The sequence below is a fragment of the Engraulis encrasicolus genome, chromosome 19 (genome assembly GCF_034702125.1).
Source record: "Engraulis encrasicolus isolate BLACKSEA-1 chromosome 19, IST_EnEncr_1.0, whole genome shotgun sequence".
NCBI classification, from domain to species: Eukaryota; Metazoa; Chordata; class Actinopteri; order Clupeiformes; family Engraulidae; genus Engraulis; species Engraulis encrasicolus.
In genome coordinates this window covers 6,385,016-6,401,288 of record NC_085875.1, presented here as the reverse complement: position 1 = coordinate 6,401,288, position 16,273 = coordinate 6,385,016, and the positions used below count along the sequence as shown (strand labels likewise).

Genomic DNA, 16,273 nt, shown 5'->3' with positions numbered 1-16,273 from the left:
TTAATGTTTGGTTTAAATTATTTTCTGATTTGCCTGTAGGCCTATGTCTTCATACTTCAATATTCCTCCATGTTTCTTGTGCTGTTGTTCCCGACTGTCAAACCGTTCTTAAAAAACGTGCAGTAGTAGCCTTCCAGACTGCACAAAAGCATCCCATTGCATGTCCCTTCGCAGGTGTCCGTCTCGCCCTGCGCCCGTTTTATTTTAAACAACTCACTATTAAACGGAATGAAAGGAAGTCGTAGCCCCTTCTGTAGTTACCGCATCTGTGTGTGCTTTCTAGTGGATACTTTTATAAGCAAATATTCCAGAAGAGGTGTTATTCCACATCCATGACCGAGGACAGGCGAACTTGGCAATGACTTTACTCTATCTAGGCCTACTTTGCGCATCAATTTGGACGGCGACCTCCACAGATAGGCCTATATGATATGAAGAAGTCCCTCCAGATTAAAGACGAAAATATTTTGCTCTCGTGTAGCTTACATTTGTGGCCTTCCACAACACTGTGCTTGGTGGTTCTGCATGGTAAATATACTATAGGCTATGCCATTCCTCAGATCAGTAAATCTGTTCTTTGCATAGCATGCATGCATGGACCAGTTAATAGGCCTAACAATTCTAATTATTAGGCCCTATAGCATATTATATTATAGCCTACTGTATTATATTATATTATATTATATTATATTATATTATATTATATTATATTATATTATATTATATTATATTATATTATCCTACATTACATTATTAGGGCCTACAGCCTATTATATAATTCATTAAAGCTGCTATGATGGTTAAGAAAATTATGGCTAGTGAAAAGGCCCAATGGCTAGTGAGTCAGGAAAACCACTAGCCAAAATGGCTGGTAAGCGAAAAAGTTAGTGTCAAGCACTGATACCACTTATGGTCCCAAGCTCTGAAGAATTGTTTCTAATGTGAAGAACCTTTCACATAATACAGTATAATGATTTTGGGGCATTTTTTTTACTCTACAGTATGTGGAACCTTCTGTATAGCTGAGGAATCATTGAAGCGCTTTTGTTTCTTACAGTCTACCCAATCTAGCAATTAAATATATTATGTAGTGGTGTGGATTGGCACTGGACTCACGATCCGATTCGATCACGATTCGGGAGGTAGCGATTCGATTCGATTCGATTCGATTCGATTCGATTGTATGGGATTCGATCCGATCCGATTCAATTCTACAATGCATTGCAATGCATTACATTTCAACTGAAAGCAAAGCAAATGTTTAATCAGTCATGATGAGGCAATACAAGTAGTCAGATACTGTGCAACAATTTATTGACTGCTTTCTGTATCAGTCTGTATCAGTCTTGCAATGTTTTGAAGTGCTTTTATTTAATTTAACATTCATTTGCTCCCAAAATATTCCTGGAAGTAATTGAAACTTTAAAAAAATGCCGGATCGATTCTGGAACTTGCCGGATCGATTCTGGATCGTCCATGCCCCGCATTGGATTGCATTGCCGCATCGATCATTGTTGACACCACTAATATTATGTATGCGAATGTTGAAAAAAGATTGCACTGCTTGGTGCTGTAGCGCAGCACACTAACCGCAGAAATACACCAGCGGCGATCTGAGCGAGTCGAGCGACGGAAGTAATTGACTTTGTATTGAGTCGAGAGACAAAAGCGATTCTGGAGACTAGAGCGATTTGCGCGACGAGCGCGACAATTTGAAGTTGAAATCTTTTCAACTTTCTATGACGCGGTTCGGCGACAAGCCGCGACAGCTAATGACTGTATAGAGGTCAGTGACCACAGCCAATGGGAATGCTTGAATGCTTTGCCTTCTGCCTGTACGGACATACTCTTGTCTCCTCAATCGCTTGTATCGCTTGCTGCTACACTCTGTCGCTTGAATCGCGTCGCCGCTGGTGTATCTCTGCGGTTAGCCAAACGTTGGTGGAACATTGGCACAACCAAACACGCAAACGGCAATCACTGTTCCACCCAGAGTACTCATGCATACGCAGGGCCGCTGACAGCTTTGGCCGGGCCCAGGACAAAGTCATATGAAAGCCGAGCTTGAATCGCGTCGCCGCTGGTGTATCTCTGCGGTAATACAGCTAGCCATACAGGTGTTGCTCATGGGGACCCAGGTTTGAATCTGGCCTGGGTCATTTCCCAACCCTTACCCATCTCTCTCCCCCAGTGATTTGCACTCTCTCTTCACTGTCCTACGTATCTTCATGAAGGCAAAAGCCCACAACATACATTTAACCCTTAAGCTCCCATAGCTCCCATCGACGCCCATCAGGTTTTCTCCCATGGCGCACAACAGCGGCCGTCAATGCCCGTTGTTTTGTCATGACTGAACGGACCCCACCATCCCATTTCAACGGTTCGTAAAAAAAAGAAATAGGATCATACTTACGGTACATAATAGGATCCTACTAGATTATGAATTCTTCTTACTCTTTTTCTTTTCATTTGCATTTTAGAGTGTGTTAGGGTTTTCACACCTGGTCCCCTTCATCCATTTAAGTGAACTCAGACCTGTGACTCAGCTTTTTCTGTGCATATGTGAATGCTCCAAATTTTGTACCCAGACCCCTCGGAAGTGAACCGTACTGAGACCACTTCAATAAAGGTTCGCTTATGAGTCCTGACAAGTTACACTTGTGACTTGGTGTAATCAATTAAGGAGAGATCGAGAGTACCAGATGTGAAGAAAAAGAGGACTGACACGACATAAAAGTCTAACGGAACCAGAAAAGGCAGCTGATTCTTTTCGTAATACACTCACAATGTGAACAAAAACAGAACAGAGTCTTTTTGCTGTCGGTTCACTTTTTGGTCCGTAAAGGGGACTGAGTTTGGTCCACGTAAAGGGGACTGAGTTTGGTCCACGTAAAGGGACAGTTTGGTCAATTTCAACATGCAGTTGTATTGCTCACGCTACCCTTCACTTGTCAGTACCTGGTGATGCCACATTTTTCGGCTCAGCCCTTTCCGAGATATGAGCAATTCTAATGGGGGCAGCGTTTGTTTACATTTTTAAAAAATGAAACATAGGCCAACTCCAAATATTTTCCCAAAAGGTACTGCTGTTTGCTAGTTGTCTGCTGATGTTTTATAACCTTTTGGATGTTTTTTGGGAATAAATAAAAATGTTTTTTTGAAATGTAAACAAAGAGCTGCCCCCATTACAATGACCAGGATCTCGGAAACGGCTGAAGAGGAAGAAAAAAAAATCTCAGGCACTGACAAGTCCAGGGTAGTGTGAGCATTACAACGGCATGTTGAAATTGACCAAACTGTCCCTTTAAAGGGGACTAGATGTGAAAATACCCTGTGTCAGTGTTAGTGTTACCCTGTGTTAGTGTTAGTGTTACCCTGTGTCAGTGTTAGTGTTACCCTGTGTCAGTGTTAGTGTTACCCTGTGTCAGTGTTAGTGTTACCCTGTGTTAGTGTTAGTGTTACCCTGTGTCAGTGTTAGTGTTACCTACTGCCCTCCGTGTCTTTTGCTGAGCCGCTGATGTTTCCTCCCAGCCTCAGTCACAGTGCTGTACCTATACATAGCAAATGCTGATGGGACTGGTTGTGTTTGTGGTATCGATCCTTAAGCAAGCAGCACTCTCAGAGATAAGAGCAAGGTGTTGAGGAGTCTGCTGCGGGGATAAAAGGCAGAAAAGAAAACATTTCCCGGGTAGCCACGTCTGGAACAGTCAAAACACTTGACTGGTGTGCGCAGACATGCAGCGATTTACTGGAGTGTTTGTCTCACACTTTTTTTCTTCTTCTGGCACCCGAGAAAACGTCTAAAAATCTCTCAGTTGAGAAATCACATCCAGTACGTGCTAATTAGGAATTGCATAATCGGGGTTGTTGTGCTGTAGTGCACAGTGTACAGCTGTTGGCTTTATGTAGCAGCTTCTGTTCAGTATCCAAATATCTTTCTGACTGTCTTTAAAACCTTTCAGGACCCAGAAAAGACAATACAATATCCACAGTCTTTGCGAGTTTAACTCTTCACAGTCAGTGAAAAACTATTGGTCACACCCTAAAAATGTCACACACTGGGTTTTCTTGATGTTCTTAAATGCAGACGCTTGGGTCAGTGATGGACACAGTTGTTGCTTTTTTAAAGTATTTTTTGGGGTTTTCTTTCAAGCCTTTGTTTTTTTCAAAAGTTTTATACGACAGGACAGTGAATGTGATTACAGGAAGCGAGTTGGGAGAGAGGTCGGCAAAGGGCCGGGGTCGGAAATGAACCTGGGTCGGCCACGTAGTAGACGAGTGCCCTACCCTTAGCACTAGGGATGCAAATTATCGATTAATTCATTAATCATTAGTTGATAGCCTTATCGATCGACTTACGATTAATTGATAAGTGGCGTTTCCCCCCCAAAATCTCAAAGTTTCTCCGAAATAAGCTACTAAATCTAATAAATGTACATAAAATACCACATTTAAATTAATTATATTTCAATTCTTTAATCTAAAGGTGATTTAAATATTCCCACTATTCACACCCCTCTTCACACACACTCTTCATATGCCCATTTCTCCTGGGTCTCTTGTCAGTTGAATTCTCGATTAATTGCGATTAATGTTTTTTAATTGATTAATGCATTGCTCGATTAAAGTCGATTAATCGATTAATCATTTGAATCCCTACTTAGCACCATGGTAGGGCCCTTTTTTTATTTCTTATTTTTTAAATGCGGACACTGGGGTGCCAAGCCTCTGTGGGCTAAGGTGACGTACAATTACACCAGGGACCTATGTTCGGTTTCTAATCCTTCCCCATCTCTCTCCCCAGTTCGTTTCCCGTCTCTCTCCTTTCTGTCCTGTCTGAATAATAAAGTTGTTAAAACCCCCACAAAATGTGGACACTTAACTCAGATATGCCGGCGCAGCTGTTTAGTGTTTGTTGTTTTTAAATGCAAAAACTTGGGTTAGCGATGTCGGTACCGCTGTTTACGGTTGCCGGATCTGGATCTGGCGTTGTCGGCACTTGAATCATTGATGTGTGGCCAGTGTTTAATATTTGTCATTTTTTAAATGCTGACATCTGCATCAGCGATGTTCAATGCCACTGTCTAGTGTGTGGTGTTCTTAAATGCAAACCCTTGGGTCGGCAATGTCGGCGAGGACGCTGTTTAGTGTTTGGCGTTGTTAAATGCGGACACTTCCTGTCTCCGGCCGGTCAGTGCTTCCTGCTTCTCCTGGCGATGGCACTTTGCTGAGACAGCTGGGTGCATCCCAATATGTGACCTTGCCTCCTCCACTTGCGCTTGTCTCCTCGTCCCGCCTCCTGGCCCCTCCTCCGTGGAGAAAACGATAAAGTTTCCCAGCTGTCAGCCTCGCCACAACAACTTTTGAGGGACTGTTTTTCATTCACCATCCCAATTGCAAATGAGAAAAAGACTTTAGAATTGAGCTTTTGCAAGATATTGAAATATAATGCTGTTGTCAGTGATGTCATCATGACGAGAAGCAAGTGGAGGAGGCAAGGTCACATATTGGGATGCACCCAGCTGACTCTCAAGGAGGGAGGGAGGAAGGCAAACGGGGACAGATCATTCGATTGCGGCCCAATCCATCATGGGCTCTGCCTCCATTTAGCCTTGTGTCAGGATGAAGTTCCCCAGTCAAATACTCCCCTTAAATCGTTCAGTCTGAGTTGGTTGTTCAAGAGTGAGAAGGCCAGTGAGTGACCGAGCAAGTGAGCTATGCAGGAATGCGGTGTGTCTGTGTCTGTGTGTCTGTGTCTGTGTGTGTCTGCGTGTTTCCCTGGGGGTGCAGCAGGGACAGTGCTGCTGAGTCTATCCAGTATTTGAGAGACTGTAAGAGCTCAGCATTTGTTTTGATTTATTCACAGTGGCCAAAAAATGAAACAAATTATCTCCGAATAAACGGGTTGTGATTCTGAACGAATTGCTGCTTAATAGCAAGACCCCCTCGGCCCAACCCCTCTCTCCCAAAAAGAAGGAAAAAATTGCGGCTGGATGCTGACATATTGGGGTTATCATTTTCTTTTTCGGAGCCTTAAAGTTTGCAATCAATCAGGCAGAGCAGCTTTAGTGCCAGGCTAGATGGCTCTGCAGCATCTGAGGCATTAAGATCTTGATTGGAATCATATTAAACTCTGGTGGTGGCGGTGGTAGTAATGCTCTGCTGGGGCAGCTGCAGATTTACACTGCGAAACGCGGGTGTGTTTCACATATGGGTTTTGACGTGCTCGGTTGTAATTAAAGCCAACAACACTCGGGCAGAGGATGATGGGCTTCTTACTCCTAGACCCTAAATCTCTCTGGCTCTATTGCTTTGCCAGCCTCTGGGGAAGGGCACCTGGAGAAGCTAAACTGTCTAAGCCCTATCCTTGCTGTGCTCTCTGGGGTGGAAGAGAAATACTGTGTGGCGACCGGGCGGTTATGTTGCAGTGTATGGTATTGAGCTGAGCCTAAGCCGCCTTCTATGTTGTTACTGTTTTTACTATGCTACTATTCTTGTTGTTACTATGGTAGAGTTACTATGGAAGATTTCACGAAAAGAAAAAAACATGTTTTTTTTTGTACAGTAAACCAGTGTTTCTCAACCAGGGTGCCGCAGGCCCCCCTCAGGGGTGCCGCGGAAACGTGGCTGATAAAAACATTATGTAATTTAACACATATTTGTCTAAATTAATAAAGTATTGCTTAGTCAGCGCTCAGTGGAGTCTTTCATCTGCCATTTACGCACAATAAAGTAAATTTAGGTCGCCCCAGTAAGCTGCAACTTCGAACGTAGGTTGTGTGACGTCTGTTGGTTGAGGTTGTGTGTTACTTTTCTAAGCTTTTGTGGTATCCAATGCGATGCCATGTTACAGCTTGTTGCTTAGGGGTGCCTTGAAAATTTTCAGTAATTGAAAGGGTGCCTCACCTAAAAAAAGGTTGAGAAACACTGCAGTAAACAACCAACAACAAATGTGTGAAATGACTCAGTGAGTATACCGGTAGTAATCAGTGCAAATTTAGTACACACCAGCAATAAAATACATAACTCTGCACCTTACTATTCATTTCGGACTTCTTAGCAATGCATATACCCTCATTATCAATGGATATTTCTATTTATCTTACAGCATCCCTAGAGTGGTAGAAAGTAGATACTTTCTAGCAAACAAGCTCGAACCATAAAATATAATTTTAAAATAAACTGAACATTGACTTATTGGTTCTCAAATCTTTTTCCAGGCGGAGTGTAGATTTTTTTCCACATAATTTATAACCTTTATCTATAAAGGGGCAAAAGCCTGGGCGCTATCTAGAGTTAATTTTAAACATGGAGAAGCACAAGTTTTGTCAAACCTGTAGTGTGTGGAGGGTGTATCGTTTTCCATTCCAACCCGTCCGTGCCACTAGGGCCGCTGACAGCCTTTGCCGGGCCCAGGACAAAGTTATCTTAAAGGGGCCCCCCCACACCAATATATACAATGTAATGAGGACCCAATTCTGGGGCCCCTTCTCTCACTGGGCCCCGGACAACAGACCCCTTCGCCCTCCTCTGTCGGATTCCCTGCATGCCACCGCAGCGGCAGCAGGTGATTTATCGAGAGCACATCAGATGCAGAGGGGATGACACAGACAGAAGGCCCCATGAGTTCCAGCTGTTTATTCCCACAGGAGCCGATCGATCTTACCACCCACCCAGCCACCAACCACCCAACCCACCCTCCAACCTCGCCAGCCAAGGGGCTAATGGAGAAGTGGCTCCCATTTTTATTTTATTTTTTGCAGATGGAAATGAATGGCTCGTGCCTGCCGCTAAACTCGGAAGCAACCGCAGCAAAGCCAACCGTCTGTGTGAAACGGCTGACGCAAATCCATTTTTTACCTGATTTGGTCGCCGCAAACAAGGGGGGGCCCTAAATCAAGTTACCATCCCTCCTCCCCTCTCTGGTGCTCCTCCAACCCCCCACCCCCTGCCCCCTTAAGATAACCACATCTGTCTGTGTGTGTGTGTGTGTGTGTGTGTGTGTGTGTGTGTGTGTGTGTGTGTGTGTGTGTGTGTGTGTGTCAGGGCCCTAGGGCCTGTTTCCCCCACAGGGAGGTCCAAAGTGGACCCCTGCCTCACAGTAGATACTAGTCCTCAGCCTACCCTGCTCCTTTCCTCCTTCCCAGACGCTTAGTAGCACACTGTAATCTCCTAAGCATCACCCAGAACACTGTCTGTGTTCATAGGCCTACTTATATACAGTGTATAAGTATATAGTGTGTGTGTGTGTGTGTGTGTGTGTGTGTGTGTGTGTGTGTGTGTGTGTGTGTGTGTGTGTGTGTGTGTGTGTGTGTGTGTGTGTGTTTGGTTCAATTCTTGTCTTTGAGATGTGGACATCATTGGGGAGGGGGGGGGCGTTTGTAGCTTTGTGATGAGCGCAGGATTAATGTAAGGTAAACACAAGTGCAAGTAAACAGAGATTAATCAGCTCTCTAATGTCAGAGATTGAGTTAAATGTACCTCATAGGAAAGTGTATCCCCCTATTAGTAAAGTTTAGTCACTCAAATACAACTTCTAGCATCCAAAAGTCAACATCACATTAGTCACACCTACTGTACAGGACACTAGGGACTCTCTTTTACAATAAGCTACTCCCTAATATTGTTTAAAAACAATGTTCACAATGTGAAGATTTATTTATTATATACTGTGAATATTAATTTTAAACACCCGAAGCTGAGATTGCCAAATGTCTTATTTGACTGTATCCCTACATTACTGGGCAAGGGTGTCTGTGGTGCTGATGGTATTTTGGTATTTTGGTATTTTATTAGGATCCCCATTAGCTGATGTAACCCATCAGCTAGTCTTCCGTGGTGATGGTGGTACTGCTGGTGGGAGTAGTTATGTTGATGGTGGAGGTAGTGATGGTGATGACTAGTGCTGATATTGCTGATGTTGACGGTGCTATTGGTACTGATGATGGATGCCGTGGTGTTGCTGATGATAGTGGTAGGGGTAGTGGTAGTTATGGTAGTTAATGTGTTGTTGATGGTGGTCGTACTGCTGGTGCTGATGTTGAAGGTGGTAGTACTGATGTTGATGATGCTGATGCTGAAGGTGGTAGTGGCACTAATGCTGCTTTTGGTGGTGGTAGGGGTAGTGGTAGTTATGGTAGTTATGGTGTTGTTGATGGTGGTCGTAGTGCTGGTGCTGATGTTGAAGGTGGTAGTGGCACTAATGCTGCTTTTGGTGGTGGTTCTGTTGAAGCTAATGATGTACAGTATGGTGATGGTGGTTCTGTTCGTTTGTATTATTGATGGTGGTGATAAGTCTGTTGATACTGGTGATGGATGGTGATGGTGGTTGTATTGATAATGATGATGAATGGTGGTGGTAGATCTGTTGATACTGGTGATGGATGTTGGTGGTGGTTCTTTTGGATCTGATTATGGATGGTGGTGGTAGTTCTGTTGATTGTAGTAGTGATAATGTTGATGTTGGTGCCAGGGCCGCTGACAGGTTTGGCTGGGCCCGGGACAAAAAAAATATCAATGGGCCCCCCTTCCTCCAAGCCCCCCCAACCCCCCCCCCCCCCCCCCCCCCCCCCCCAACCCCCAACCCCGATCACAAAAAAAAAAAAAAACAACCACCGAACGACCATTTTTTCCCAAGAGAGACCAGGTGGCCAGACTAAACTTTCAGCCTGAAGCACCACTCTCACGTGATATGCTATATATTATAAGGCCTACCCATTATAAAAGAAACGACATTATCAAAGTAGCCTCACAAATCAATGACGCATACAATAATTCCATAGTAAATGATCTATCCATCCAATTACCCATGCATTTCTGCCAACATTTATTTAGAAATGAAACAAAATAAATAGGATTCACATCATTAATAACAACTGTGTACGTGTAATTTGCGTTAGCAATTTGAGGGCTTGCACATCAGAACGTGCCTGACTGAATCAGCTCTAGTTCACTAGCTGTCACCACCAGCACACCAAGACGTCAGCCTTCCCACACCAGGAATAGCCAAACACAGGAACAAGTCAAGTTGCAGAAATGTATATGCAAAACGGATGAACAATGTTTATCCCCACAAAGTTAACAGGTTGATAAAGTGTTAGCATTTGCGCTAAGCGGGATTTATACGCGCTAAGCGAAATAGCGTTGCATAATAGCGCAGTTTTAAAAGTTCTCCCTTGCCCTCTCCTTGCGCGCGACGCAACTTCTCATCATGTTACGATTGGGGCTAATGTGCATATTCCTAGCTAAGGTCACAGATGGTCAGATTTGAAACACAATTTTACTAAGCTGTGGTTATAGAATGATGCGACTGTGTGACTGATCATGTTTTAAACATGAATGCTGCAGTGCAGGGCGTGTCTGTTTATGAAGGGAAACTTTTGCTCTGTTAGTGTTCTCTGCTATTGTTAGTACCTGCATCATCTGAAGAACTTTTTACTGAAATCCTGGGGCTTCTGGTGTCTTCATCTATTTTTCTCCAATCCTTCATTTTCTGCCCTCCTGGTGAACGACTGCTTCTTCAGACACCTTGGCAAATTGGCACGAGCCGCGTTAAGTTGAAGCCGTTTTTTTCTTTCTCGTACTGACCGACCAAACCATTTGTGCACTGGGGGTGGGGGAGGTGGGGGCTCTTGATCCTTTTTAAGGGCAGGAAAGGCAAAATATCTGCATCATTTATTTAATGTAAATATAGCGCACCTCCCTCTCTGAAAAACCATCTTATTTTGAAAATAATTAGAACCATTAAACACAAACTTAATGAGGGCCCAGTTCTGGGCCCCCCTATCCCAGGGCCCAGGACAAAAAGCCCTTTTGTCCCCCCCTGTCGGCGGGGCTGGTTGGTGCTATTGCTGTTAGTACGTAGATGGTTCTTACATTGTTGATGCTGGTGGTGCTGCTGCTGGTGGTAATGGTAGTTCTGTTAGTATTGCCGGTCATGATGTTGACGGTTGTTCTGATGCTGTTGGCACATAGATGATTGTTGTTGGAGATGGTGCAGCTGGATGTGGTGATGCGTGTGCTAATTGTGGTAGAGGTAGTTCTGTTGCCCGTAGTGGTGAAGACGTTGATGGTGGTCCTGATGCTGATGCTGTTGTTAGTAGATGACTCTGATGTTGTTGATGGTGGTGCTGATGCTGATGTTGTTAGTAGATGATTGTTGATGGTGGTGCTGGTGCTGTTGTTGACAGTAGATGGTGCAGCTGGATGTGGTGATGCTAGTGCTGATGGTGGTAGAGGTAGTTCTGTTGCCCGAAGTGGTGATAATGTTGATGGTGGTCCTGATGCTAAATGATGTTGTTAGTAGATGACTCTGATGTTGTTGATGGTGGTCCTGATGCTGATGTTGTTAGTAGATGACTCTGATGTTGTTGATGGTGATGCTGTTGGCACATAGATGGATGTTGTTGTAGACGGTGCAGCTGGTGGTGATGCTTGTGCTAATTGTGGTAGAGGTAGTTCTGATTTCCGTAGTGGTGATGATGTTGATGATGTTAGTAGATGACTCTAATGTTGTTGATGGTGGTGCTGGTGTTGATGTTACTAGTAGATGTTCTCTGATGTTGTTGATGGTGCTGGTGCTGATGTTACTAGTAGATGGTCTCTGATGTTGTTGATGGTGCTGGTGCTGGTGCCGTTGCTGAGGAGCAGAGCAGATGCCACCTCTTGTCAGCCATGTTGGACAGTGTAAACTCTAATCAGCAGAGACTCTGGGCCCTCTGGCCGCTACTGTACGCTGGGACTGAACGTACGGTAAGCAGCTGCCAACCAGGGGAGATTTATCAGAGCTGACAAGCTGCTCGTAGTTTTCCGGTGGGGGTGGGGTGAGTCAAGGGGACCACCACGTAGCCTACATAGAGATGGCTGCTCTCATGACTGCTCATGCTTTGCTATTGTGATGACAGCTTTGGGAACCGTTTGATGGACCATGTCTTAACACTACTTAAAGGTGCTATGTCGAGGAATTTTATGCGTTATCAAGTCATCATAATATTTTCCCCTGGTCATGACACCGGAAACATTTAATTTATTAAAAAAAAAATTCTTAACTATGTCACTAAATTACCTTAATTTATGCAGACCCATTTTGCACATTTATGTGTTGGACGTTTGTCTCCTGTCTGTGGGGAATAACATTTTAGTTTGGCCACAAACAGCGCTTCACTGAAACAGTCTTTCCCTTTTCAACATAATTCAATACACGTATAATTCAATGTAATAAAAAGTGTTCAAGTCAGTGCAATGCAGATTATATGCATAAAGAAATGTGCTGGTAACAATTTAGAGATTGCTGTAATATTTTTTGTCTCCGATTTCCAAAGAGCATATGGCAAGCCTCTTCCCCTGCATGGGAAGCCTTGTTGTCACTGTTGGCGTCACTGTCGTGTAGCAACAGGCTTCACAAGTTCACTTCACTTCTTACGCACTCATCTTCCCAAGGTTTCCCACAGAGCAGAAAACCCAATGGCATGACTCTTCTCATTGTGTGGTCTTGTTGAGTGTATTGACATACTGCGCACAAGTGTGCGTGTGTGTGTGTGTGTGTGTGTGTGTGTGTGTGTGTGTGTGTGTGTGTGTGTGTGTGTGTGTGTGTGTGTGTGTGTGTGTGTGTGACCCCGTGTGTGTGAGCGTGTTAGCGCAAGTTTTTCAGTTGTTTTTGTGTTTGTGCTTGTGCTTGTGTGTGTTTGTGTGGTGCGAGTGCATTGATCTATGACGCACTCTGCTCTTTTATGTGTCGCCTCTCACGAGGGGGTTGTGAATGGGGAAATGATGATGGGTTTCTGTCGGATAAAAACACAGAAATCACTGCCGGTCTGCTCACTTATACCGTCTCTGCCCACTGCCTTTACATAAGCATCAGCACGTCTTTGTTGTGTATTGTTATGATATTATGCCTTTGTCATACTCTCCCGAGGTCACTAAGCACCATCTCGGGGCCATGGCCATTTACACAGCGTGGGTCCAGTAACAGCCAGACTAAAAAGGGGAAGGAGAACCAGGCCATCAATGTCATTAATCCAACAATCCGACACATTTTTTTTTTTTTTACGAGGCTCGATAGGCGAGATAAGGACAAATAATGGCATTATGGCAATTATTGAGCCAAACACATTTCTAATGTAGATTGGAGATGGTCACGCACGCACGCACACACACACATACACACACACACACACACACACACACACACACACACACACACACACACACACACACACACACACAAACTGTCTAGGGGCAAAACAAAGTACTACGGAAAGCAAAATGACTGGCCTGGTGTTTGAAATCTGTCGGCTATGGGCTAGTGGGGTTGTCACCATATTGGATATCCCCACTTGGCTAGTTTGGTCACTGATGCGAAAAGCAAGAACTGAGCACTAGGGAGAATAGATGATGGGGAACAGCGTTTTCAGGGATCCCTCAATGGAAATGGGTGACACACTGGCACGGTGGCCCCTTTAAGTGTTCATCTCTCTCTCCGTCTCTGTCTCTGTGTCAGTCTCTCAGTGCTCTCTTTCTCTCACACTCCCCATCTCTCTGTCTCTATGTCTCTCTCTCTCTCTCTCTCTCTCTCTCTCTCTCTCTCTCTCTCTCTCTCTCTCTCTCTCTCTCTCTCTCTCTCTCTCTCTCTCTCTCTCTCTCTCTGTCTCTCTCTCTCTCTCTCTCTTTCTCCATTTCAATGGGTGTGCATGCTGTATGTACACATAATGTTTTGCATGTGTTTGCGTGAAAACGTGTGTGTGTTTGTGTGTGGGTTGGTGGATTCAGGTCAGCTGGGATGGACGCGGTTGGCTGCACACTGCTACCCCCTTGTCCACAGGGCGCTCGCGCAGCCTTGGCCTGTTGAACATCTGTAAAGTCAATGGGATTTCAGCAGGCGAGGAGAGGCGATGCAAGGCGAGAGAGAGCCAAACCAACTCTCAGTTGAGCTTCCCCCGTACTATCCTCCTCCTCCTCCTCCTCCTCCTCCTCCTCCTCCTCCTCCTCCTCCTCCTCTTCCTCCTCCTCCTCAGAATACTGCAGTGCCGCTGGCTGGGTTATGTGTGGCGAGCGCGATTCCCTTTTAAGTTGTGTGTGTGTGTGTGTGTGTGTGTGTTACGTAACACCATCTCCACCACCAGCTCGCACTCTGTTCGCCTAGTGGTGCTGCACACTGCCGATGCATACAGTAGTCTACTCTCCACACTGCTCTGCCTCTGCTTCTCTGGATCTGGATTAAAGTGAAAATGCAGTGTTCATTTTAACACTCAGAGAGTGGAATTAACATTTTCTAGAGTGTATTTGGTGTTGAATTAACACTGCATTTTTTACTGTGTACGCCACATGACACAAGTGTTTACTGCAGGTATTTCAATACACTAGGATAATCACCTGATATCTCACGTTTGTTAACTATGCATATTCAGCACAAGCACGGTGGTTTGTACTACGAATGATTATTGTTTTTGCGATTGCTGTGTCTTTACCCTGCGAGCCAGACATGAGTATGAGGTTTTCAAAAGTGAGGGGAAACTCAAGGTGAGACAGAAACCATCGGGAGGGGCAGATGATCAAAGCCTTTTCGTTATTAAACAATACAGCATGTAACTAGGGCGCATTAAGTTGGGAAACTTCCACACGGGCATTAGAATGATGCATTTGCATATGCCAAGGGAGAGGTGCTTACACACACATGCACACCATGCCACACACACACACACACACACACACACACACACACACACACACACACACACACACACACACACACACACACACACACACACACACACACACACACACACACACACACACACACACTGCACACAGATACTCGCTCAGAAACACTTCTGCCTCCACCAGATTGCCATGGCAACCGAATGTGTGATTCTCATCTCCAGGCGAATGCAGATTCCGCCTTTACACTGTCTTTATCTTTTCGCACTCATGCGACTGCCTGGTTACATTGCTGGAAGCCTCCTCCTACCCTTATGGGCCAAGTCCTGCACCTACTCATCAACCCCCCCCCCCCCCCCCCCCCCCCACACCCCCCCAACACACCTACAACCCCTACATCCCCCAACCCCTTTCACTACCACCACCCCCTCTTCAACTCCTCAACCGCCAATGAAGTGCTGTGGTAATCTGCGCTCCAGCTGCTTAAAGTGAGCTGTTGTATTGGTGGTTTGGTTGCTAGGTTACTAAGGACAGCGGAACCTGTGTCCCTGGATTCCCTCGGCCGTGTTTAACATAGTCGAATATTAGCTGTCACTGGAATTGCTGGGCCACATTTTCCTGTCACCATGAAAACTTAACATTGGAGACTTAACATGAAAAATGTAGACTGCGTAAAAGGATATAAATGGTCAGAATGCTCCACCCGTAGTTCATTTACAGTACTTTAGTGTCTGAAGCTTTATGCAATATTAACTGGGTGACTTAATTTGGTGCTGTGTAACCACAAAATACCTTTCGAGTGTAACTGTTGTGTCATAACACAAGCATATAAATAGTGTGCAATAGCATAGAATGTAATGTAGTAAATGGCTTATGAATTCTACAATTCTGAGTAATTGTACAATTCTGTACATTTACAGCAGGTTTTGAGCACATTCCCTCATACCCCCCTCTCCACAAACTAATCCATATAAGCAACATTACACCGTAAAGAGTTAATCACGGCTCACTGCAAGATGCAAATTGCTGCACGGAGTGAGAGAGGCAGTGCAATGCAGTGGAGGGCAGAGCGCTGGGTGAGCATGAGCCCACGTCAGCGGCAGCCAGGCTCCATCAGAAATAATAAAGCTCCTCTGGACAACAGCAATCTTCTGCTCACATCTGCTGCCCTCTCTCTTCCTTGGCATGGCTCTCTCTCTCCCTCTGTGTCTCTCTGTGTCTCTCTCTCTCTCTCTCTCTCTCTCTCTCTCTCTCTCTCTCTGTCTCTCTCTGTCTGTCTCTCTCTCTCTCTCTTACTCTCTCTCCCTCTCTGTCTCTCTCTGTCTCTGTCTCTCTCTCTCTCTCTCTCTCTCTCTCTCTCTCTCTCTCTCTCTCTCTCTCTCTCCCCCTCCATCCCTCCATCCATCCTTCTCTCTCTCTCTCTCCTTCCCTTCCTAAGTGTGTGTGGTGTGGTGGGGCGGGTGGCAGGTGTGTGGACGGCAAGCCGGAGGTGCCCATTACTCATCGATAAGTGGCTGTGCCTGAACAGAGAGGAGGCTGCACGGGTGTACTGGGCCCAAAGACAATGGAGAGAGGCAGATGGAGAACCTCCTGTACTAATGATTTGGTCCAAATGGTC

The 16,273-nt window shown here is 45.1% G+C and overlaps 1 protein-coding gene across 1 annotated transcript in view; it reads left to right on the top strand.

Annotated features, from left to right (window-relative positions):
* dlgap2a (discs, large (Drosophila) homolog-associated protein 2a) overlaps positions 1 to 16,273 on the top strand; it is a 249,928-nt gene that overhangs the window by 16,485 nt on the left and 217,170 nt on the right. The window lies entirely within an intron of this gene.